The 24,478-nt window shown below is 37.2% G+C and overlaps 1 pseudogene; it reads right to left on the bottom strand.

Annotated features, from left to right (window-relative positions):
* Nucleotides 1–21,230: 21,230 nt before the first annotated feature.
* Nucleotides 21,231–23,938, bottom strand: LOC102909514 (A-kinase anchor protein 3 pseudogene; annotated as a pseudogene).
* Between the last annotated feature and the right edge of the window lie 540 nt (nucleotides 23,939–24,478).

Genomic DNA, 24,478 nt, shown 5'->3' on the forward strand with positions numbered 1-24,478 from the left:
GATTATCTGTATGTCAAAAACAAAAATTAGGTAAATTATTGTTTAAAAAATAACTAACAGATGTACTGAGGAATACACAAACTTTTTCATTTAACTTCCATCTGTTTTGATATTTTTATTAGTTTAATATATGGGCCCACTAATAAATTTATTAGATCTGTCAAAGATACTTGAGCTGCACAATAGGATTTTAGAAGCAGAGTACTTTAAGATTTTAGGTTGAGAATAAAGTAGTAGTTATTCTTAATATGTTGTTCTGGGTAGTAATTTTTTATTATATCTTGGTATACTCTCCTGGAGATAAGAGACTGCCTTCAAACATGTAGGAGATGAGATCTTATGAGAATATTGCCCTGAAAAGTCATTTACTGTAATATATGACACAGGAACAGAGGATGGATAAGTTTAGAAGATTTGTATTCTGGGTGATAGTGGCACTTTATAAACATTAAGTGGGTCTCTGGCCAAAAATACAGAAGTGAAGGAATTTATGGTAACATGCAATCTATGCTTAATAGGGTAGAACAACAAAACAGCAAACAGGAAAATTCACCAGTAATGCTTCAAGATTGACCTCAGTACAAATCAGCAGGAATGTTATCAGTGATTGGAGAGAGATACCAGTTCCATGTGATCATCCCTAGCAGTCTGATTAGTTCTTCTAAGTTTTAGGGACCTTTATTTAGCCTAAATGGGAATTCATGTCTTCACCATGAAAGAAATTTTAAAAATAGTTTGTATGAAAAAGACATTTTAAAGTAGGCTTAAGCATGCATGTTTAAGGGAAATGAGATGTTCAAAAAAATAAATGAAGGCATAGTCAAATGTGAGTTTAAGCAGTTGCCTTAAACCAATGAGGTGCAACGAAGAGCAATAATAATAGCCTGTATGTTTTGGGAGTCTGTAATTATAGTATAGCCTCCTCTTTCACCATGAATATATCTTCTCAAGAGAAAATGACCTTTACAAATAAAAATACTTAATATAATGTGCAATCAATTATTTCTTCTCTTAGTCTTTCTCCCTCTGTCTCTCTCTCTGTCTCTCTGTGTCTCTGTCTCTCTCTCTCAGCTTTTTTCTTAAAGTGAGCTACAATCTTTTCCTTAGTTATACAATTTTGCTGTTAGGAAATAACGAATGAAGATGTAAATCCATTCTTTTTAGTCTCAGAATGTATCTTTGGTTCTGATATAACCTCTATTTTTTTCAATCAGTTTCTTATTTTCAATCAGTATCTTCTTTGACCTCGCATATTAATTTCTGGAATTTACCAATTTTACCATTTCTTTTATAGATCATTTTACACTCTAAAGAAGGCTGCTCATTTGTTATCTGAAAAATAAGTTCTAAAGACTTTAATTAAACACACAAAACAAAACAATTTAAAGGTAGTTAAAATTCCCAAAGGGACTCATACCTTTGGCTTGAGTTTTCTAATTTTCCACACTTGTAAGTTGAATTAACACACTAATCAAACACAAAACTGGCAGGAGTGTAAAATTTGTGTTTTTCTCCAACTATACTCCTGTTCCTTAGATTAGATATGGGAGAAGTATATAGAGAAAAACAATTATGGGGTGGGGAACTGCTACAAGTTTTATAAGCAAATGGTCAGAATCATCCAAACAAACAAACAAAACAAGTGTTAAAACTAAAATTCTTTCAAAGCAAACAAAATAGATACCTTAATCCAAATCCTTTGAAAGTAAACCCAAATTACAATGGTATCTATCAAACAGTATCCTTAAATAACCAGCTCAGAATAAATAAATGGACTGTTGACCAGATCAAAGGAGATCCGTGAAAGAACTCATTGCAGTTCACCTGAGGAGAAAATACTGAATGGTTTTGACTTAATGGGTCCCTGCAGGTATCTTGCTTCCATCCAGATGACTGCTTCTGTAACAAGTGGATCATTCTTGTAACATCCACATTATTGCATCATAACTGTTACTTTCTATTGCTATCATAAAACACAATGACCAAAAGCAACTTGGGTAGAAAAGAGTTTATTTGGCTTACAGATTATAGTAAATCATCAGAGGAAGCCAATGTGTGAACTTAAGTGAGGAACCAAGCAGCAGGAAATGGAGCAGAAAAGATGGAGAAATGCTGCCTACTGAATTGTCCTCAGGGCTTTATCAGCCCACAGTTTTTTACAAACCAGAACTACTTCTACCCATGGAGTGCCCATAGTGTAGTGGACTCCCACACCATACATTGCTCATGAAGATGCACCAACATCTTCCCTGTTTGTACTAGGTTGATTAAAAAAAAAAAACTAACCAGCATATCTGCTATGCAAAAACACAGCTCTCATCTCAATAGGGATAAAAGATAGGTTTCTCTAGAGACAAGTGTGAATGACCATGACCTGGGAACACAGATTTAGGTAACCTCAAATTCCACATCCCACTTTGGAAGCAGTTTCACAAAGTTTTATTGTAATAGATCAAAGAAAATCATAAATCAAGGTAGTTTTCAATTACATTCATGAGAACATTGAGTTGGTAGTTACAGAAAAGTTATGTCTCAATTATAAGCCTCAGATGATATTTGATGTCTTTTTTTGGTTGAAACTATAGTTTTGTTAATACATCCCAAGAGTTTTTAATCTGTTAGTCACAGGATATTAGTTCTGACGCAAAGAAGGACAAGAAACTCAGCACGCTAAAAATAGCCCAAGATAAACTGTAATTAGGCTCTGGACCTTCAACATTCTAAACTTTCCACAATCATTGAAGTTCTACTCAGTTAAACAGAATTGCAAAAAGTTTGGAAGTTTAGCTTTTTATTGGAAACATTTGTTCACATATCATGAGGGAAGGATCCATGGATGTTAGTTTTCATATAGATGGTGATGATCAAAACATTACATAAACATTATTTAAGCAGGTTATGGTAATGAAATCTAAGTGCAAACAGTTTTTTCCCTTGCCTTTTAAAAGCAAGTAATGTCCTTCAGCCTGTAGAAATCCTGGTAGCTTTTTCATTACCAGAAGCCAGAGATGCCATAAGTGAATAAGCCAGAACATCTTTAGTTCTACCCTGTCTGGCATCTGCCAGGAGGATCTGCTTTTGCCTTAACTCCTTTTCCCTGAAGGAGTGTTCCTTTCCTGGAAACCATATGTGAGAATGTAACTAAAACTGAGAGGCACTTGAATACTTGGAGTGAACATCTGACTGATGTATGACAAATTGCTAAACGGTCTTATTAATAAAAAAAAAAAACTGGAGTCCGATATTGAGCTTAAAACTGAGAAATCAGAGGAATAAGACAAACCACAGCAAACCCTACCGTACCAACACTCAGCCTCCATAGAAACCTACTTCCTGTATACCCACGCCTATATGCCTTTCTGTTCTGCCATCTCACTTCTTCTCTCTACCCAGCTACATTACTTCCTGTCTGTCTGTACAGACTTACAGACCTCGATGGTTATTGCTGGGATAAATGTGTCACCATGCCTGGTTCAGTTCTCAGTGTAGCCTTGAACTATCTGCCTCCTGAATGCTAGGATTAAAGGCATGTGCTACCATTGCCTAACTTCTATGTTTAATATAGTGGCTGGCTTTTTCCTCTGATCCTTGGATAAGTTTTATTGGGGTACACAGATAAAATACCACCACAGACTGACTGTTCTATTTTCCACTACTTGTCTTGCCTCCACCTATTCTAGCTTTATTAACTCTAAAACAGTGACCTTCAGTGTTGTTTCATTCTTCAAGACTCCATCCTGCTATATAGGGACTCTGCTATATACCTTAAGTTTCCTATAATAAATACTTCTTTTTAACTCATTCTCTATGGTCTGGCCAGGAATTTCATTTATTGAATTTGAAAAACCAGAACCCAAAAGCCACTGTCTAAGTGGAAGTATTTTGTATGGCTATGAGCATCCAACACCCTAACTCTGGAATTAAAAGTTCACTAGTTGAGCAATCACTCATTGCTCTCAAAGACACACAAATATTTCTCTATCATTAAAAGTCCTAGATCACTGGTTGTAACTTATGGCTTGAGACACCTTTGAGGGTCAAATGACCTTTCACAGGGGTATCCTATGACTATCAGAAAACACAGATATTTATATCACAATTCATAACAATAGCAAAATTACAGTTTATGGAGTAGCAATGAAAAAATTTTATGGTTGGAGGTCACCACAACATGAGGAACTGTATTAAAGGGTCACAGCATTAGGAAGTTTAAGAACTACTGTCTTATATGCTTGTATTATTTGCTGATACAAAGTCTCAAATATGTTTTGACACTATGTGTTAAGAAAGAACTTGGAGTGACTTTATTTTCAAATATAATTTTGTATTTCTAGTTGGTATACTTAATGTGTGGCCATCTATTTGTGGAATGCTGCTCTAGTCCATAGCTTCATGGCCAGGTGATTTGGGAGGGAGATTTTCACAACTGAAGCTAGTTTACTCACAGAAAATGACAAGAGGAAAACTCCTCAGAGAAGGCCACTTTTGTAGAAAGGGATGACATAAATTTCATTATGAGGACAGTGATGAAAAGGAAGTTGTTTATAGAAGAATAGTTTATTATAGTTTAGCCCAGGGAGTATCTGTTCTTAAAATTCTTATCACAAGTAGAATAAATATCTTTGTTATGTCTAAGGCCTTCATCTTTCAAAATGAAGCGTTTCCTTCAGAAATGAAGGGAAAATAACTTTACCATGTGTTTAGGGTAGTGGGGGATTGTGCTTGATAGCTCTTATTTGAAAAGATTTATAATTCAGCTTCCAACATTGTCAGTTTCAAGTTGTGGTATTGTTACCAGCATAATAAAGGAAACCCCATATGTTACTGGGTAACTGGAATTCCCTTTGGAGTTTTTAATCTTATTAATAAAATAATTTAAAAACAGATACTGAAGGAAGCTTGAGAACAATTTTTTTTAAAGTTTGAAAGAAATCAACAGTGTAAGCAAGTTGTAAATCTTTGTAGCTGTCCAGAGAAGGAAGATATCCAAGAAGAAAAAATAAAATTACACATATTTAAGCTAGGATCTGAGAAAACAAGCAAGTTCAGTAATCAGAATCATACCAGAGTAACTGAGAATGTCTGGGAATCAAGCCCAGGTTTTAGTCAGTACCCAAAAGAAAGGACAGAAGGAAAAGGAAAAGTTACACTTTTGCTTTAGGAAAAGAACTCAAGACACATGGCAGAGGTCGGATGGAAGCCACACAAATGTCTGCTAGCATCTGCAACGAAGGAAAGAGCTTTTGGAAAGGAAAGGTTCATTATCTCTTTAAAGGGATAGTTATTCTTTTATTCAGTTCAGCATGTTTTGAGGTGAATTACATTTCCAAGAGGGGGACTGGGGGTATACTCCCCCACAGGTGGTTGACTGGCCCTCCTGGATTAATTCTTATAAGGAAGAGACAAGAGCATGCTTTGGGTAGTTTGAAATGTCATGTTTTCATCCAGGGTCTTAGATAAAACCTAGAAGAAATAGCATTGACTTAGCACCAACAATGCACACCAACCTCCATCTTTTTGTATGTAAATCCTAAAGGAGCTTCTCTTTCCAGCTAGGGAAAAAGGAAGTAAGGTTAATGGTTTCCAAGACTGCTAATACCTGTCTAGCTACCTAGCATTATAAGTAATGTTCAAAGGGCATGGATTAATTTGTTATTACTTAGGGATATTTCCAACTGGGTGGATACAGTTTTCTCAGGCTGACATAGTTAAGAAAATCCTCTTTTATGGATGTAATTTGACCACCTTTCCTTAAATATTTAAATAATATAGGTCCTTTCTTGCCTCACAGCTATTCTGAGTCCCCCTGTACCACAAATAAGCCATAAGATTTTTATACTGATTTATTGTCAATAATTTATTACCATTTACCAAGAAATTCTTTACATTTTTTCATAGTTCACCATTTTAAAGTCTATTAATTTAATAATTATTAACTTTTTCAGAGCTATTAATTGGTGAAACAACACCAATATCAGGAAGCAAAAAACAAAGAAGTAACGACATATGTCTTTCAAAACCTGAAAGCCTGTCCTCAGTGACATACTTCCTCCAGTGAGGCTATACCTTCTAAAATCTTTAACAATTCCTCCACCTAGGGTCAAAGTTGAGCCTGTGGGGGCCATTTATTCAAACCATCACACTGTCTCTATATTAGTAAATTTTCTATAATTTACTTGAATCTATTTAGAAAGGCAATGGAGAATTCTTTATCCTCTTGATAGATATGACACAACTGAGCACAGCTTAAGAGTATAACCTTAGCCTTTAAAAATAATCTCTATGATGCAATATAAGAAATAGCTCTGAATTTAGACCAACAGCTATGGAGCCTGCATAGGACTGGACTAGGCCCTCTGCATAAGTGAGACTGTTGTATAGCTTGATCTGCTTAATGGGCTTCCTGGTGGTAGAAATAGGATCCATGCATGGTGGCTGGCTTTTTGGAGCCTATTACCTATGGTGGGAACCTCACATAGCATTGTGTATACCTAGAAAATTAACTAACATGACTACAAGTTTGACTGTCATAGAAGACTAATTATTAATCTGTATTTCTTAATTATCCATTACATTTTAAATGAGTTGCAAAAACAAAATACCTTAAAGAAGAGTAGAAATATATATATACATGAACAAAATCAACCCTAAATTCGTATCAATAAACTAAAATCTATACCAATGTAAAATATTTTAAACAAGTTGCTCTTTAAAAGTAGGTTCATTAATCTACCCTTTTATCCTATCATATCTATATCCTATCCCCCATTTTTTTTAGAAAGAGATTGTATGTATAATCAACCTGGTTTAAATAAAAATATTGCTTTTTTTCCTGTCCCACACCAGAAGGCTCTTCTGATATAAGACAGAAGAATCTCTCAAACTTTTCTTTTAGCAAATATGCTTGAGTAATGCTGCAGTTTAAAGCAATAAGTTCACAATAAGACAGATTCAGATGAAATAGTTTACAATATGTGTAAAAATGTACATAGGCTTAAAAGAGAGAGAAAAAGGAATATATACAGTTATATTAAAGAAATAGAAAATTTTAAAAAATAAAGTCTTTAAAGAGAAAGTAAAAGTAATATTAAAAAGCCACATAAAGGCCGGGCGGTGGTGGCGCACGCCTTTAATCCCAGCACTCGGGAGGCAGAGGCAGGCGGATCTCTGTGAGTTCGAGGCCAGCCTGGGCTACCAAGTGAGTTCCAAGAAAGGCGCAAAGCTACACAGAGAAACCCTGTCTCGAAAAACCAAAAAAAAAAAAAAAAGCCACATAAAGATGGATATTACACCAAGAATCTGGATTGGGTTGTCTTTGAGATTCTTAACTGCAGAAAGACATTTGATTGTAAAGGCTGCTTAGTTAAACCAATATGTATATTTTAAAGGTAACTTGACTTCAAATTTCGGATTTAAGGATATGTTGCTTTGGAAAGGAGATCCTGATTTTGTTTTCACAGAAAGCAAGAGACTATGAATTTGTTGCAGATTAAGATACATCAGGTTTGACAAGCCAATACCACCTGAATGGTCTCCAATGACACCATGGAACAGATGTTCCAACATCCAGAATGGCTTCAAGGCAATTGACTCAGACAATACAGCCTCACAGACTATTCCAGTCAGGACTTGACCATAATTCTTAATTTTCTCAAGATGCCCATAAGAATACAGTACTCTTTATAAGCAGGAAGTAGCCTAGAAAACCACACCCATATTCCCCAAAAATGAATTATGGATGTTTTTGTTTAGGTTGATGGCTGCAAATTGTTATTGGTCATAGTCAATCTCTTTCTAAAAGAAGAAAGTGGGATATGGTATAGAAATGTAGAATATGGATATGATATGATGAGAAGGTCAATTAATGAACCTACTTTTAAAGAGCAACAACTTGTTTAAAAATGTTTTACATTGCTAAGGATTTTAGTTTATTGATACAAATTTAGAGTTGATTTTGTTATACTATATGTACATTTCATATATATATATATATATATATATATATATATATATATATATATACTCTTGTTTAAGGTATTGTGTTTATGTAACTCATAAATTGTAAAGAATAATTAAGAAATACAGGATAATAATTAGTCTTCTATGATAGCCAAATTTATAGTTATGTTAAGTTTTCTAGGTATATATAGATATAATTCAGTTAGGTAGTTAGGTAGGCAATCTTCAAACACTTCAAAGGCCTACAGAATATGGCATTTAAAATGTTTTAAAAATTTAGACTTTCTGGACAGTGAGACAAGTCGGCTCCTGGCAGCACTGATTTACTTCAGTGAGAAAGATGGGCAGATACTCCATATGGAGTTTATCTTCTTCTTGGCAAAAATAGCCATTTGGGCAAGAAACAGTTTTTGCCTGGACTGCTTGACAAAATGTAAAAACTGGGCATGCAGGACCCATAGAAAGGTGACCACTGAACTTTCCTAGGTGAGATGGTCCTTCAGGGTTTTGCTTCACAGAAGAAATTGGCAGACATTCTACAGGGCACAGAGAAAAGTGACTGAGAGACTAGGCCTATGGGTTGAAGATAGATGCCCCCATGTTACAGAGGAACTTTGGGTGACTGTTCAGGCAGGCAGCTGTCTCTGTCATTCTAGATTTTTTGAAGATGCTTACAATGCTTTTCCTGTTTACTTAGATAATATTGTATTCTTCTGAGGTCTTTGATGTAGTTGAAGACTAGATAGTTATAATCATAATTTTCCTTGGTTATGATAAAAGATAAATTAGAAATGAAACCTTAGACTCACAAATGTAAGATAAATAAAACATTTTTTCCTTTAATTTTGCAAAATACAAATAGACTAGATATTGTAACTGTAATTCTTGTTTGTTATACATAATTTTACTATGTTAAAGTTAATACTTTCCTTTTTAATTAAACAGATAACGGGAAATGCTGTGGGATAATGTTTTTATATACTGGTTTAATAACACACTGATTGGCCAGTAGCCAGACAAGAAGTATAGATGGGATAAGCAGACAAGGAGAATTCTGGGAAAAAGAAGGCTGAGTCAGGAGACACCCTTCTGCCATCCAAGCAGCAGCATGTAATGACACACAGGTAAAGCCATGGAACACGTGGCAACATATGGATTAACAGAAATGTGCTGAGTTTAAGTGTAAGAGCTAGTCAGATAGGCCTGAGCTAATGGCCAAATAGTTTGAAGTCATATAAGCCTCTGTGTGTTTACGTGGGTCTGAGCTGCTGCAGACTGGGTGGGATACAGGAAAACTTCAGCTACAAAAGTCATCTGAGGGGAGGATCCTCAACTAAGAAAATTTTTCCATAAGACTGATCTGTAAGCAAATCTGTTATGGCATTTTCTTAATTAGTGAGTGATGTGGGAGAGCCTGGTCTACTGTGGTGATATAAGGGTTCTGAGTTCTATAAGGAAGCAGCCATGTGCAAGCCATGAGGAACGAACCAATAATCAGCTCTCCTGTATGATCTATGCATTAGCACCTGACACCAGGTTCCTGCCTTGCTTGAGGTGCTGTCCTGACTTCCTTTGATGATGGTCTCTAAAGTGGAATGGTAAGCCAGAGAAACTCTTTCCTCTTCAGCTTGCTTTTGGTCGTGATGTTTCATCCTAATAATAGTAACCTTAATAAGAATATGAAGTCACCTACTCTTATTGGATTTGTGTTAATATGTGTCTTTAATGCCATTAGTATGATTTTTATGAAAGTTCATGCTTCAGAGTTTGGTGCATGTGGTGATATATTGTGTACCCCAATATATTATGTAATCCAAAGAACTTATCTGGGGATCAGAGGACAGAGCCAGCCACTAGATTAGACATAGAGGCCAGACAGTGGTGGCACAGAATTAATTCTATCATTTGGGAGGTAAAGATCCATATGGATTTCTGTGAGTTCAAGGTCATACTAGGAACAGAGTCAGGCAGTGGTGGCACATGCCTTTAATCCCAGCACTTGTGATCTCATACCTTTGCTTAGGAAGCACACATGCCTTTAATCCCAGGAAATGACATGGCTGGGTGGAGAACCATATATGAGGCGTGAGGAGACAGGAACTAAGGAGCAGTTCATATGAAACTCTCAGAGGTGAGGACTCAGAGGCTTTCAGTCTGAGGATTCGTGGAAACAGAATCAGCTCAGGAATTGGAAAGGTGTTGGCTGTGGGTTCTTCTATTCCTCTGATCCTTCAGCTTTTAACCCAATATCTGGCTCTGGGTTTTTTATTAATAAAACATTTTAAGATTTGAATTACAGGTGCATATATAGTATAATGATAATTTCCTGATTAAGCCCTTGATTAGAATGTAATGCTCTTCTTTTATCTTCAGATCAATTTTGGTTTGAAGCATATTGTATCAGATATTAGAGTGACAATGCCTGTTTGTTTCTTGATCCGATTTAATTGGGATTCTATCCTTTCAGTTTATGATCCTGCCTATCTTTCAAGCTAAGTTTAGTTTAGAAAACAGGTAGATGGATTTTTTTTCTTAACCTGTTTACATAGCATGTGTCCTTTGATTGGAGTGCTGAGGCCAGTACATTTAATGATCAGTGAAGTTTTTGTGTGGTTTGCAGAAATTTGTTGTTTTGAGGGGTTTATGTGTTCTTAGATGTACTTTGTGTTTTAATAATTATGCATCTTTTTTTTTCTTCTTAAAGTCTCTTGCTTATGCTTACAAAGAAGATTCATGGACTGATCTCATGAGCTAGGCTATTCAGTCCAATTTATTTTGTTCATTATTCCCTGTAGGACTGCTTTGATGGACAAGAATTCTTTTAGTATCTTTGTATCATGGAAAGTTTATCTTTATTCTTCAGCAATGGCAGTTTTGTTTGGTTTAGTAGTCTAGGACGGTGGCCATGTTCTTTTAGCACTTGGGAGTGTATTACTCCAGGCTTTTCTGGCTTTCAGATTTTCAATTGAAAACTTATGCATCATTTTGATTGATTTTCCTTTATAAGCAATGTGTGGGTTTTTTTTCCTCTTACACCTTTCAATGAATTTTCTTTGTTCTGTATAATTAGGATTTTTAGAGTTTTTTTCTTAAAATAAAGAGGCACAAATTATTTACAAAACAAGATACACCAAAAATCCAATGTCTGAAGAGCTCTGCATTCTAAGGGTCAAAGACTGAATTATCTCCCTTACAGTTTCTCACCCAACACATGCTAAGGAGTCAAGCTAACTACAAAACCCCTCATATGCAGTGGGGTATTTCTTTGTTTTAATTATTTCATTTTTAGAAATTATAATTACATCACTTCCCTATTCCTCTTTTACCCTCCAAATTTTTCCATATAACCCTCCTCTATTTCTTCAAATTCATCATTATTTTTGTCATTAATTGTTATATAATATAACATAATATTATATAATATAATGTTATGTGTAGATATGTTTGCGGGGTTGACCATTTGTTACTGAATAAGCAATTGGTGTGCTCTTCCCTATGGAAGATTAATTTTACTGCTCTTTGTTGCTTTTTTTGGTCTTTTCTAGTTAGAATTCTGTATTCTTCTTCTATCTATATATGTACATGTTTCCTTATGTTGGGCAAGTTTTTTTTTTTCTTTGATTGCCACATGTTAATTAGAAACATCAAGGTACCCTTTTTGAGTTTTTGGTGTTATTATCCAAAGAATTTCTGAAAGGACTCAGACAGAGGTTCTAGGACAATATTTTTTAGCATTTGGGAGAAAATGAACAGTACAGGCAAGCAGAAACTTTTGGCAATTTCCAGGAGCAGGGAGATGGAAAAAAACTCATGTCTTTTAACATTGCTGTCTTAGTTCAGAGGGCAAATTACCCCAAAGCAAAGAGACACATGGTTAGAAATATGGATATCTTCTTAAGAAAAATACTTTAGAAATGGAATTGCCAGGCAGTGGTTTCGCATGCCTTTAATCCCAGCACTCAGGAGGGAGAGCCAGGTGGATCTCTGTGAGTTCGAGGCCAGCCTGGTTTCCAAAGCAAGTTCCAGGAAAGGCACAAAACTACACAGAGAAACCCTGTCTCGAAAAACCAAAAAATTAAAAAAAAAAAAACACTTTAGAAATAGAATTGAGCTAGTTCAAGCTCCCCAAGCATCTGGTCAGAAGGTGTTTTTAGCCCTATACAGGTCATCATTAGATAAAGCCTGGGGAAAGAAGGGCTTCCAGGCTTCCCATGCACACTGACTTCTTCCCTATGTTAATATTGATGCTTACATGCAATCCCCATTCTCCTGTCACAGTAGGTAGATTTAAAATCACAGTATTGTGATTTAAAAGATTTAAAAGAAAGTAATTTAAATGGAACCTCAAGAAATTAAGCAAATGTATGGGAGACTGCTGAAAATCTGGTCATTACTCTCCGGATAATTTTTCCCTTCCCGAGAGACCGGCCCCCAGCTCCCATCCTGCACCGGACTTCCCTTGAGGACCAGAGGTGAGGGTCCTGGCTCAGCCCGGACCCCATCCCTGGGCACCAGCCACTCTGGGAAGACCTGCCCAACTTGGCCCCAGGTTCTGGTCACCAGGCAGGTTCCCTTCTAGTCTCACCAGGAAGGCTCCCCTTCTCCCAGACCCCTGGCAGACTCTGCAATCTCCACACCCTGCCCCCAGGCCCATCTGCCCGAGACCCCAGCCGATTCCTGAGACTTAGAGACCGGCCCCCAGCTCCCATCCTGCCCTGACTTCCCTTCTGGACAAGAGCTCCCATCCTGCCCTGACTTCCCTTCTGGACAAGAGCTCCCATCCTGCCCTGAACTTCCCTTCTGCACCAGAGAGAGCTCACATCCTGACCTGGACTTCCCTTCTGGACAAGAGCGCCCATCCTACCCCGGACTTCCTGTCTAGACAAATGCTTCCATCCTGCCCCACACTTCCCATCTAGATAAGAGCTTCCATCCTGCCCCGCAGTTCCCATTTGGACAAGAGAGCTGACATCTGGACAAGAGAGAGAGACTTCCTGAATCTGTCAGCTCAGTCTGAACCGAGTGCACTGATAAGACCAAGAACAAACCACAAGGAGATGGGCAGATGTCAAGGCAGAAGTACATACAACAAAATGAAGAGCAATACAGCATCACCAGAACCTAGCCCGCCTCCAACATCTAGACCTGAACTTCAAAAATTAGAAGAAGCAGAAGTAAACAGCCTTATGAGTAACATCATGAAGAAGGTAGAGGCTTGTGTAGAGGAAATACAAAAAAATGGGAAGAACGCTATAAACAACTACAGGAAAGGGCAAACAAATTAGAAGAAAATAATAAAGTCCTGGAAGAAAATCATGAAAAAGCAATGAAACTAATTCTTTCCAGTCCTGAGGTGTAATTCTATATGGGACACAGGAAAACTTTCAACTACACTGTCTTAAAACACACAAAACTTCCAAAGTAGCAAAATAACTGTGTGGTGATCTATTGTGTACCCCAATAAAGCTTTCCTGAAAATCAGAAGGAGTAGCAAGCCACTAGTTATCCACAGAGGTCTAAAGGTCTATACAGATGGACAGGAAGTGATAGAGTTAGGCAGAAAGAGGAAGTGATAAGGCAGGTTGAAGAGAGGAGCTCATTCTTTCAGCAGAACTAGTGGCTTGATGTTCTTCCTCTCTGATCTTTCAGCTTTTACCCCAATATCTGGTTCTGGGTTTTTTATTAATAAGACCATTTAGCAATTCGTGTTACATAACTGAAAACAGTGGTTTATCATTGTGAATCCAGCACCTTGGAAGCTGAGTCATGAGCAACTTCACAACTTCAAGGCCAGTCAGGGATACATAGCATAAAAATTTATCTAAATAAGAACAAGAAGAGGTGATGCCCTTGACATGGGTCACCATGAGATCTTCTGAAGCAACTATGGATGGAGATCAGTGATAGAGGTATTTAGTAGCATATCTGATGCCTAACTAACACAAAGGGACATATGGTCTCTTGTGAAATAAGCCTTTGTTACAGAGCAGTCCACACTGTGCTTGTTTTTGAGACAATATTGCATGTATCTTGGGCTGATCTCTAACTCACTACATAGCTTAAGGTGTGTTACTTTTGTTTATGTTGCATTTGTTTAACTCTGTGAAGCTATGCCTGTCTAAAACACCTGATGGTCTAATAAAAAGATGAATGGCCAATGGCAAAGCAGGAGAAAGGATGAGTGTGACTGGCAGACAGAATACATAGGAGAAATTTGGGAGAGAGAAAGATCTATAAATAACCAGAGAAGGAGAAGGACATCAAGGGCCAGCCACCCAGTCACCCAAGAAGCCACAGAATAAGAGTTAGATTTACAGAAGTATGAGAATGGGGAAAGTCCTGAGGCAAAAGATGGTGGAAGAATTTTAGGTTAACAAAGGCTAGCTAGCAACAAGTCAAGCTAAGAGTGGACATTCATAAGTAAGAATTCATTTCTGTGTGTATTTATTTGGGAGCTGGGTGGTGGGTCTCCCAACAGAGCCAAAGCAATTAACAACAGTATGTAATTCTCAAAGAATTAATAAAGTATTTAAAAATAAAAATAAAACAAACAAATAAAACTTGAAAACAGCATTTGAGAAAGTAACAAAGTTCATAGTTTTAGGTTGTTTTGGTTGCTGTGTTTACATACTGACCAAGACTGTCTTGGAGAGGAAACTGTTTATTTGTAGTCAGTCCATCATCAAGAGAAACCAAGATAAGAGCTCAAGTCTTTTCATACATCAATCATTAGTCAGTGCCCAATAGACAGGACTACATAACAGTCTGATAGAATCAATTTTTCAACTGAGGTTCCCTCTACCCAAGTGTGTAAAGCTGACTACCAAAATTGGCTATCACATACCTTTGGGGAGATGTCTTTGTCCTTACTATTGATGGATCAGCCTGACTTAAGAATGGAAACCATTTTCTTACAAGGTCAGAATAACTTCATTTTTTGCTTCAAAATTCAAGTGGGCAGTGCCTTAATCTGTTTCTGAAATTCAACATGTTCCCCACCCTGTGGAGTTTTACTCACATTTGAATGTATCCTGATAAGATGTTCCACCAAACAATTTTGAAATGTTCAGCCTAGGCCTGTGTAACCAAAACTCTGGGAATCACCCAGACCTTTAAAAACCCCTAGTTTTGCAGTATTTTGGACTATATAAACCCGACCCTCTCCTGTGTTTGATGCTATTTTTTTGCATTAGAGAGATACCCAACAGAAAATAAAGCTTGCTTAATTTTACCAAAGCATTTGGGTAATGGCCTTTAAGCTTGTTCACTGGGATTAACCTTATGAGTCAAAAATATATGTGCAAAATTGAGATAAAATGTCTTTTCTTGCTATTCTAAGAACTTGAGAGTTCTTTGCAATGATGGTTTGTGGGCAATTTTTAAAATTCATACCTATTTTTCATTGTTATTAAGAGGAAATAATTTTATTTTTATTATTATTTTCAAATACTTTTCATAGAAAGCATTTTGATCATGTTTTCTCCTCCCCGAGATCTTTCCAACTTCCATGCCAACCAATTTTATATTCATTTCTCTCTCTTATCAAAAAAAGAAGAAACAAAAACAAAAAAGCCACAGAAAATTACAAAAGAAAACACAGACTAAAGACCAATATTTAAAATAAAAAAAGAGCCCAAACATAGCAAAACAAAACAAACAATCCACAAAAATAGCGGTATAACATTGACATAATTTTGTTTTGGCCAACTGTACCTGAGCTTAAAGCCTGCCCATGAAAATGGTTGACATAATCATTGACACTCCATTGGAGAAAACTGTTTTGTTCTTTGCTAGTGGGTCTCAAATGAAGATAGTTTCCATGTATATTTTCCCTTTTCAATGTTGGGACCCCATCTGGCTTGAAATAGTGAAAGTTTTGTATGTGCTCCCACAGTCTCTGTGAGTTCGTATGTGCTTTAGTCCTATTGTGTGTGGAAGACACTGAAGATGAAACCATTTTCTTATGAAACTATAATGAATAAATTTGCCTCACTTAAGAACATATTTATCATTTTAGAGTTAAAATATAGCATGTACTTATATATATATGCTTATATACATGTATATACACATATATAATATGTAGGTATATGAATCTTTATAAGAGACATTCTCTTTACCAATATATTTTCATTACAACTACCAAATCATTAATATACTAATTTAAACATTGAATATTTTCTAATATTAGTAACCATTCACAATTCAATTGATTCTATTAATGCATTCATAAATGACATTACCAATTTGAAAAAAAGACTTTTTATTGAAATTACTAAAATGTTAAGATAAGTATTATTGCTATTAGAAAATATTACTTTAATAAAAGTAAGCATAAGTGAAGTAATAATTTTATTTAAAATAGATACAGTCTCTAATATTTATCACTACTATTTTAAGGTTTTTTATTCTTCATTTTATGAATTTAATTTTAAGATGGCATGCTGAATGTCAATGCCTAAAATAAGAGTTAGATGGTAGAGCAATAGAAGAAAACTGTTTGATTTTATTACTGATGAGTTTTTAATGCCATTCTTAAATCCATTGGTTACTTCATTAAAGCTTCTTGAACAATTATTTTGCATATTTGCTAATTTTGTATTAGTTCTCCCACTACATATCAAGGTGTTATTCATTTTATTATTATTTTGTTAAATTATTCTTTGTAAATGATAATGATATGCAAGGATACTAAAACTGTCAATTAACCTATAAAATACCTACAATATTTTTAATATGATGAAGAATTTTTTTTATATCCTGTTTCTGTTAGTGAAATTGTTTCAATGCTCATTAGACACAGCCCTGTCAGAAATTCGGGTCAAATTCTTTCTGAACTTAGATGTAGATGAGTCCTTTGATAGAATCTTATAGAGTTTCCTTTCTCCCTGAAAATTCTTGGCTCTTGACTATAAAGCCTGCATCTGGAAGTTGAAAAATAATTATATTCATGAAGTTCAAGCATGATAATATCTGTATTGGGTCACTAACAACTTTTCGATTAGGATGGCTAAAACATAAATATGAAAAGAGTAGAATGTAGTTAAGTTAGATATTAAGTAAGTAAACCTAAATAATATCCCTTATGTGGCAAAAGCAGAGAGCAAATATATAGGAAAACATAAAGGTTTCAATTTCATAATGCCAGAAATGATATAATGGGAATGAGACTATGGGAAGGATAGTTGTGGTGGGATAGAAGTCCACATAAAATTTGAAGTCACGCAATACAATTAAATAGTTTAAGACAGCATTTGCTAAATAAAAATATAATTTCAAAACATAGTGAAATAGTCCTTTAAGGACTCTTTGAAAGCACAACATAATGATAGCAGTTTTACACACCCAGTAAAAGATTAGCTTATCTTTGTGGTTATCATTAGTATGTCAAAATTACCATGACTTCTTTTGACACACACAGATGTACTTAAAATCAGTCATAGCATTATCAATGCTCACAAGTATGAAGAAACATCCTACTGATAATGGAATAAGTTTTTAAAGTTGTAGCAAAGAAATACCTTTTAGTATAAATCTCTTTAGCAAAGTAAACCAATGGTTTACACTGCCGTAAACATCACAGTGTGTTTACATGCCTTAGAATCTTAAGATTTTTAAATTCAAAAGTCTCAAGTTTGTGGTGATATTTTATTTGTGCTGAAATGTGATGATATTTTATTTGTATGTTAATAAATAAAGTCTGCCTCGAGATCAAAGGACATAGCCAGCCATTTTTAGTTAAACATAGAATTCAGGCAGTGGTAGCACATGCCCTTAATCTAATCACATGGCAGTCAGGGTCTCTGTGTGTTTAAGGACATACTAGGAAACAGCCAAGCATGGTGACACACGCCTTTAATCCTAGTATCAACCATAGAGACCTGGAGGTCTATACAGACAGGCAATGACAAGGAAGTGAGGTAGCTGGGCTAAAAGCCAATCAGAGGGCAGAACAGGAAGGCAATAAAGGTGCAAGTTAGACAGGAAGTAGCTCTCTTGGAAAACTATGGTGGTGGGGTAAGTTAAGGCTAGCTGGTGTCTCTATTTCCCTGATTTCTAAGGCTTTCACCCCTATATTTGGCTCTGTGTTTCTTATTTAATAAGATTATTTAGAAATTAGTCTATAATCCATTTAGTAATTGATCTACACAAATTGGTTTGATTTAAAATTATAGAATATATATTAACGAGGTTGCAGTTCTGATAAATTTCAAATGATATGAGTTTTTAGGATATATGAAAATAATACAATTTTAAGAAGTCTACATGTATTTACTACATACAAAATAGACTAAAAACTAGACAATAAAAATATTTTAATTATCACTTTAACTAAAATCAAGAAACAGTAATACAACAAAACAAAAATAACACCTAAATATGTGGACTATATACATTGTAGTCAGGATTAGTTAGTGACATAACTCGACGAAGCTTATTTCATTATCTGCAAAATGAGGTAATATGAAATACAGAGGATAGTCTCTATGAACGACTTTTTTCTTTAGAACAACTATTACTAATCCCACTCTTGCCTTATTTTAAAAAATATTTTTTCATCTTCCCCAAAACAATGATCAATGCTACCATAAATATGGTTTGCAAATATTCCCTCCTAAATTCAAATATATTATTTCATCTTCCTCTCCTAGGGCTTGAAAGTTGGGTCAGCAAGTAAACATGCCTGTGACCTGAGTTCTGGTAAGAACCCACATGGTGGCAGGAGAGATCTGATGTCTAAAAATTGTCCCATAAACTCTCGCATGTACTATGGCATATTCAACCCTGGTACTATACCTATAACAAGGAAATATATGCAAAAATAAGTGAAAAAAATGTTCAAAAAGAAAAAGAAAAATATTTTAGTAGTAACCATTACATTCTTTTCAGGAGGTGGAGAATGTGATGAATGGTATTCCTTTTTAAATTTAATTTAATTTTATGTGTATGGGTGTTTTGCCTGCATGTATGTGTGTGGATAGCTTACATGTCCAGTGCTTGCATATGATCCCATAAAACTGGAGTCACAGATAATTTCAAGCTGCCATGAGGGTGTTGAGAATAAAATGTCTTCCCTGGAAGAGGAGCTCTGGCCATTGCTCCTAACCACTATGCAATCTCTCCAATGCCAGAATGATATTTCTTTAGGACAATTTATTTGAGTATCTTTTCTAGAACTCCTCAAGTTGGAAACTATAGATAAAACCCTTAATGTAACATAATGTCAACCTTCTAAGAATATGTTTTCCTTTATACCTTAAATTATTCGACTAATATAAAATGTTAACTGTCATTAAACAGAAAAAACATTAATAACTGTGTTCCATTCCATTTTTTATTCAGGGCATCATAAACTGAATAAACAGTCTGATTTTATTCTGTGACTTGATGCATTTAAAATTAATGTAAAATATAAATGATATTTATTCTTACAATGACAGAAATTGGTAAGGCATGATAAAGTGTTTTAGCAGTGAACTGTTTATTTTAAAAAAGATATAATTGAGACTCCTTGTCTTGTTTTCTTTCTTTTTCAAAAAAGTTTTTGTAGATAAATATGTTTTTGTTTGTTTGTTTGTTTGTTTTTTGTATGTGTGTGTCTTTGTGTAAGTGTATGTGCACATTTGTGAAGGTGCCTAAAGAAGGTATTGTGTATCCTTCTCTATTATTCTTCCCACATTCCATTGAGAAACAGGCAGGGGTGGGAGGTGTCTCTCCTGAAGCCACAGATCCTGGTTTTCGTTTGCTTATTTGTTTGTTTGTTTGTTTGTTTTAGAAGATAGGAAGCTATACTCCAACAATAGCCCTGCCTCTATCTCCCTTTGAGCTGGAGTTACAGGCCTACAGAGAATGTCCAGCTTGGTATATGGGTGCTGTGATCCAAATTCCAGTCCTTGTGACTGAATAGAAAGTTCTGTTAACTGCTAAGCCATCTCTTCAGGTACTACTCTGAGAACACAGACTCATCACAAAAATCCTCTACGTTTAGAATTTTATAATAGCTATGAATTTAAGCAATGTATTACTTAAACACCTATTAATGATAAGGGCTTTGGCTGAGGTAAGCTTTTTTGCGTCATGTGCCATTTTCCCCTTCAGTTAGTGCCTCACATGGCAAACTCTACCAGAGCAGAATACATATGAAATTTTATCTTAAATATTCCACAGTGTTACATAATATTTGTTTAATTATGTAAATATATATTGCTCCTTTAATTTGACTTTACCTTGACTACCTAAGGCACCTGATTGGTCTAATAAAAAGCTGAGCAGCCAATAGTGAGGGAGGAAGTATAGGTGAGACTTATTGGCTGGGGGAGTAAGTAGGAGGAAGAATTTAGGCTTGGGGGAGAAAGAAAAAGAGATGCCAGGAAGATGCCAGGAGCCAGTTCACCAGAGACAGAACACAAGAAAATTAGGATATACAGAATGAAAGAAATGTAGAAAGCCCCAAGGCAAAATGTAGATGGATAGCAACAGTTTAAATCAAGTCAAAAGAGCTAGTGTGACAGTCCTAAATTAAGGTTGAGAATTCATAATCAATAATAAATCTCCATTTCTTAATTTGGGAGCTGGTTGGTGGCCCAAAGAAAATTCCAACTACACACAGAATCAGAAAATAAACAGAATAGGAATGTCAAGGGAAAATAGTTTTGAGATTATTTATTCACAAAAGTATTTTTAAGAATGCATTTAAAATGAGAGATGGTAATTGTTAATGAGTTTGTTAATAAATGACATTTTCATGGAGAAGATAATTTCTTACTCTACTTATGGCCATTCGGTTCCAAATGGGAAAAATAACACACTTGTAATCCCAGTATTCCGCAGGCTAAATCAGGAGAATTACAACTTCCAAGCCAATTTAAGCCTCCTAATAAGACTCTGTGCCTTAGTCAGTATTCTATTACTATGAAAAGATAGCAGAACCATGACAACTTTTATAAAAGAAAGCATTTATTTGGGGCTTGCTTACAGTTTCAGAGATTTAGTCCATTCTCATTATGGCAGGGAACATGGTAGCACACAGGCAAACATGTTGCTGGTGCAGTAGCTGGGAGGATCCACGGGTAGATAGAGGAGAGAGATTCTGGTCAGAGAATGGACATTTTGAGAACTCAAAATCCATCGCCAGTGATACTTCCTCCAACAAGAACACACTTACTCCAACAAGGCTATACCTTCTAATCTTTCAAATAGTGCCACTCCCTAAGTACTCAAATATATGTGCCTATGAGGGTCATTCTTATTCATACCCTGTCACTAAATAATTTTTTTGTTTGCCCTTTAATTGTAATCTTTTAATTTATGTCCTTGCTCGCATGGACAAGAAAATTTTCAAAATCCAGGGAGTAGCGTTCGATGGTGCATCTGGTGTGGGTAGTGTGAAGAGAACTTTAGGGCTCTGTGTGACACGGAGTGGGGACATGGCCCACTGCTGCAACACCAGGTGGGCCCCAATCACAGGTTTTCCATCAGCCAGTCCAACAGCTGTAGTCGCGGGACATTTCCCACTGCCTCATCTAGCTGTCGCTCCTTCTCATACCTCAGCACCAACTGCAGAACCTCCCCGACGCTGTGGCCTTTCTCCACAGCAGTGGCTGAGAGTTGAAGCAGCTTCTCCTGGATTCCTTCATCATCACCAGCAAAGTACAAAATAGGGACATTGAGCTCTGAGGCAGCTACCCACTGTAGGACAACTTGCAGCTGCTTGTTCTGAACAGTGTCAGCCAGATTGTGGTTGCTGACGATGACCTTGGGTATCTCGAATCCCTCAGGCGGCTGTCCTGACAAACCTCTCAGTTGGTTGTAGATGGCTTGGTAGGCAGTCTGTAGGAGGGTTTCAGCTGTCCCTGTGCCCTTGACTGGTAAGCAGCATTCATATAAGTTATCTGGGAAGGCAGAATTTGGCCTGCTGGCATCCCCACACTTTTCATCTCCCAGCTCTGCCAAGGGATAGTCACAAGATTTGGCAATAATGAGGCATAACTTCATCACAGAGTCCTTGAGCTGTTCCACCATCTGCCCATTCATGCAGCCATCTAGCTGGTTGGCGACCATCTTGGTTAGTCCAGAAAAGGCACCACCAGACTCCTCATCCTCACAGAATTTCGGGGCAGGAGGGGTCACAGGCCTTTTGCACATATTGATTTCTTCTTCCTTAACATTCTGCCCCTTGGATTCACTTCGGTTACCCTTGAAGATGGTCTCACTGAGTAAGTTCCGGATAAAGTTGAAGATGACACTCATCATATACTTCTTTTCTGTTTGTTCTTGGTCACATATCTTAGGGGGAGACTTAAGTCTGGACTCATCGTGAACTACAGGCTGCTTGTTGGCGGGCAAGTTGGTGCTGGCAGCAGCTTCCAGGAAGCTCTGAGCATCCATTCTTCCTCCCTGGGCCAGGTGGTACTGAACCAGAAGCAGGGCTGACACAATCAGGTCCTTGGCCCAGGAGTCTGATTCACACATAAAATTTTCAAAAGTCTCTGGCTGCTGTGGAGGAGAGCTTAAGTCACAAGAGTCTGAAGACTCAAAGGAAACCTCTTGCTGATGAGGGGCACCCTGCTTTGCGGCACGATCAAGGCCAGGAGATTTACAATTGTCTTTTTGATGAGTTTTGTGCCACATGCTCAGTCCCTCCTTAGTAATGTGCTTGCCCAGAGTTTCAGCACATATCTTGTCTTTCTCTGGTTTGCATGCAGCAATCAAACATTCTCTCAGTTTTGATTCTGATTTCATCGCAAAGTTCAGGTTTGGTTGCCTAGGGTCACCACCTCGTGATTTTATGGAGATATGGGAATAGCTCTCAGACTTGTCCCTGGCTTTCCTGCTCTCAGGGAATTTCTTGGCAAACATCACACTGTACAGCTTACCCATCATGGCATCCATGATATCTGTGGCCTTTTGGCTTCCATGAGAAAAATGCTTCATTTCACGGCTTCGACAAAGTCAGTGTCAGTCATTAGGCTCCCTGTGACATTGTGGAGGTTTTTCATGAACGAGTCGATAAGATCAGAGACAACCTCTTTTGCATGCTTGATCAATACCTTCTTCATCAGAAGAGTGGCAATGGTTGTGTCTTTCACCTGGATCCTCAAGATTTTCATGATGGATACCATCATGTCAGATACCACATTGTTGGCATAGGTCATTATCCCTTGACTGACAGAGCTTGTAAAGTCATCAGTTCTGTCCTGGCCCCTGAATATCTTTCTTTCTCCAGGAAAGGACCTTCTACTGTCCTTGGCATCCCCTGCATTCCGAGATTCAAATACTTCCTTATAGAAGAAAGACTTCTTAGAACCAGGCTTGTCATCTGGACACTTGCCATCCTTGGTGCTCTCCTTCATCTTCAAAGTGCTTTTGTATCTTAGACTAGGGCTCTGTCCTGACCCCAAGGCTCTGTCTCCAGAGCCTGGAGCTTTGTCACCAGTGATGTACTTGGAACACGCAGAGACGGTCTCATTCACCAGCTCAGAGGCTACACTATACTCAAGCTTTTGTGGGGCGTGGGCTCACCCCCCATAAACAACGACTGATGGATACATTTGTTTTCAGAGCCATGGATCTTCTCATTGATCTCCTTCTGGGCCATGGCTATCACTAAGTTTGTGAGGCGGTTGGCATAGAAGGAAACTTCATCTATGGAATTCCCATTACCAGCTAGGACACAGGGGCCTTGGGAAGGGATCTCCTTGTGAGTCATCTTGAAATGCAATCTCCCTGGACTGCCCTTGTGGGCGGTATTGTAATAGTCGGCACAGAAACCTTTGCGTTGGTCTCCCGGGACGGGCACTTCCTCCATAACTGATGACTCTCCATGCTTGAACCTCGAGTCCTGGAACCCTGCCGTACTTTCTTCCAGGTCTCTGCAAAGCCAGCTGAGCACTCGGACAGGATCTGTTGATGCATCTTTGGCAGCGGCAGGCAGAGGAGGGCACCTCTGCATTCCTATATCTCTCCCCGACTTGTGCATTCTGTGCAGACTCTCGCTTTGCTTTTTCAGTTTTTCCTCCCTTCAACATGGCAAGTGCGGGGCCATGTCTCCTCCTTATCACAGCCCCTACCCCGCAGAGCTGTCTGACACTTTCTGGTAACAGCCCACCAAGTGTTGGACTTTGAAGGCTGGCCATTTTGCATGCAGACTCCCCAGCAATATAATGATCTTCACAGCTCATTCCATAACGAGGATTCTGTTTTTCCCTTCCATTTCTTTTTCTCTCCTCCAGTCTGCTTTCACTCCCAGACTCCCTTCTCTACACAACCTGCTACCCACCAGGTGCGTTCTCAGTTGGGTCATTCTTATTCATACCCTGTCACTAAATAATTTTTTAAAAAGAGAAAATACAGTATTTTTCATTGAGTGTGCATGGGCAGGGTTGTCATGCTGTGAGTGTAGATTTCAGATGACAACTTCAGGAGTCCATTTTATTCTTCCAAAATGTAGGTCTGATGGATCAAGCTCAAGCAGTCAGGCTTGGCAAGAAAATCTTCACCAGTTGAGCCATTGCTACTG

This window comes from Peromyscus maniculatus, chromosome X, assembly GCF_049852395.1.
Source record: "Peromyscus maniculatus bairdii isolate BWxNUB_F1_BW_parent chromosome X, HU_Pman_BW_mat_3.1, whole genome shotgun sequence".
Classification (NCBI taxonomy): Eukaryota; Metazoa; Chordata; class Mammalia; order Rodentia; family Cricetidae; genus Peromyscus; species Peromyscus maniculatus.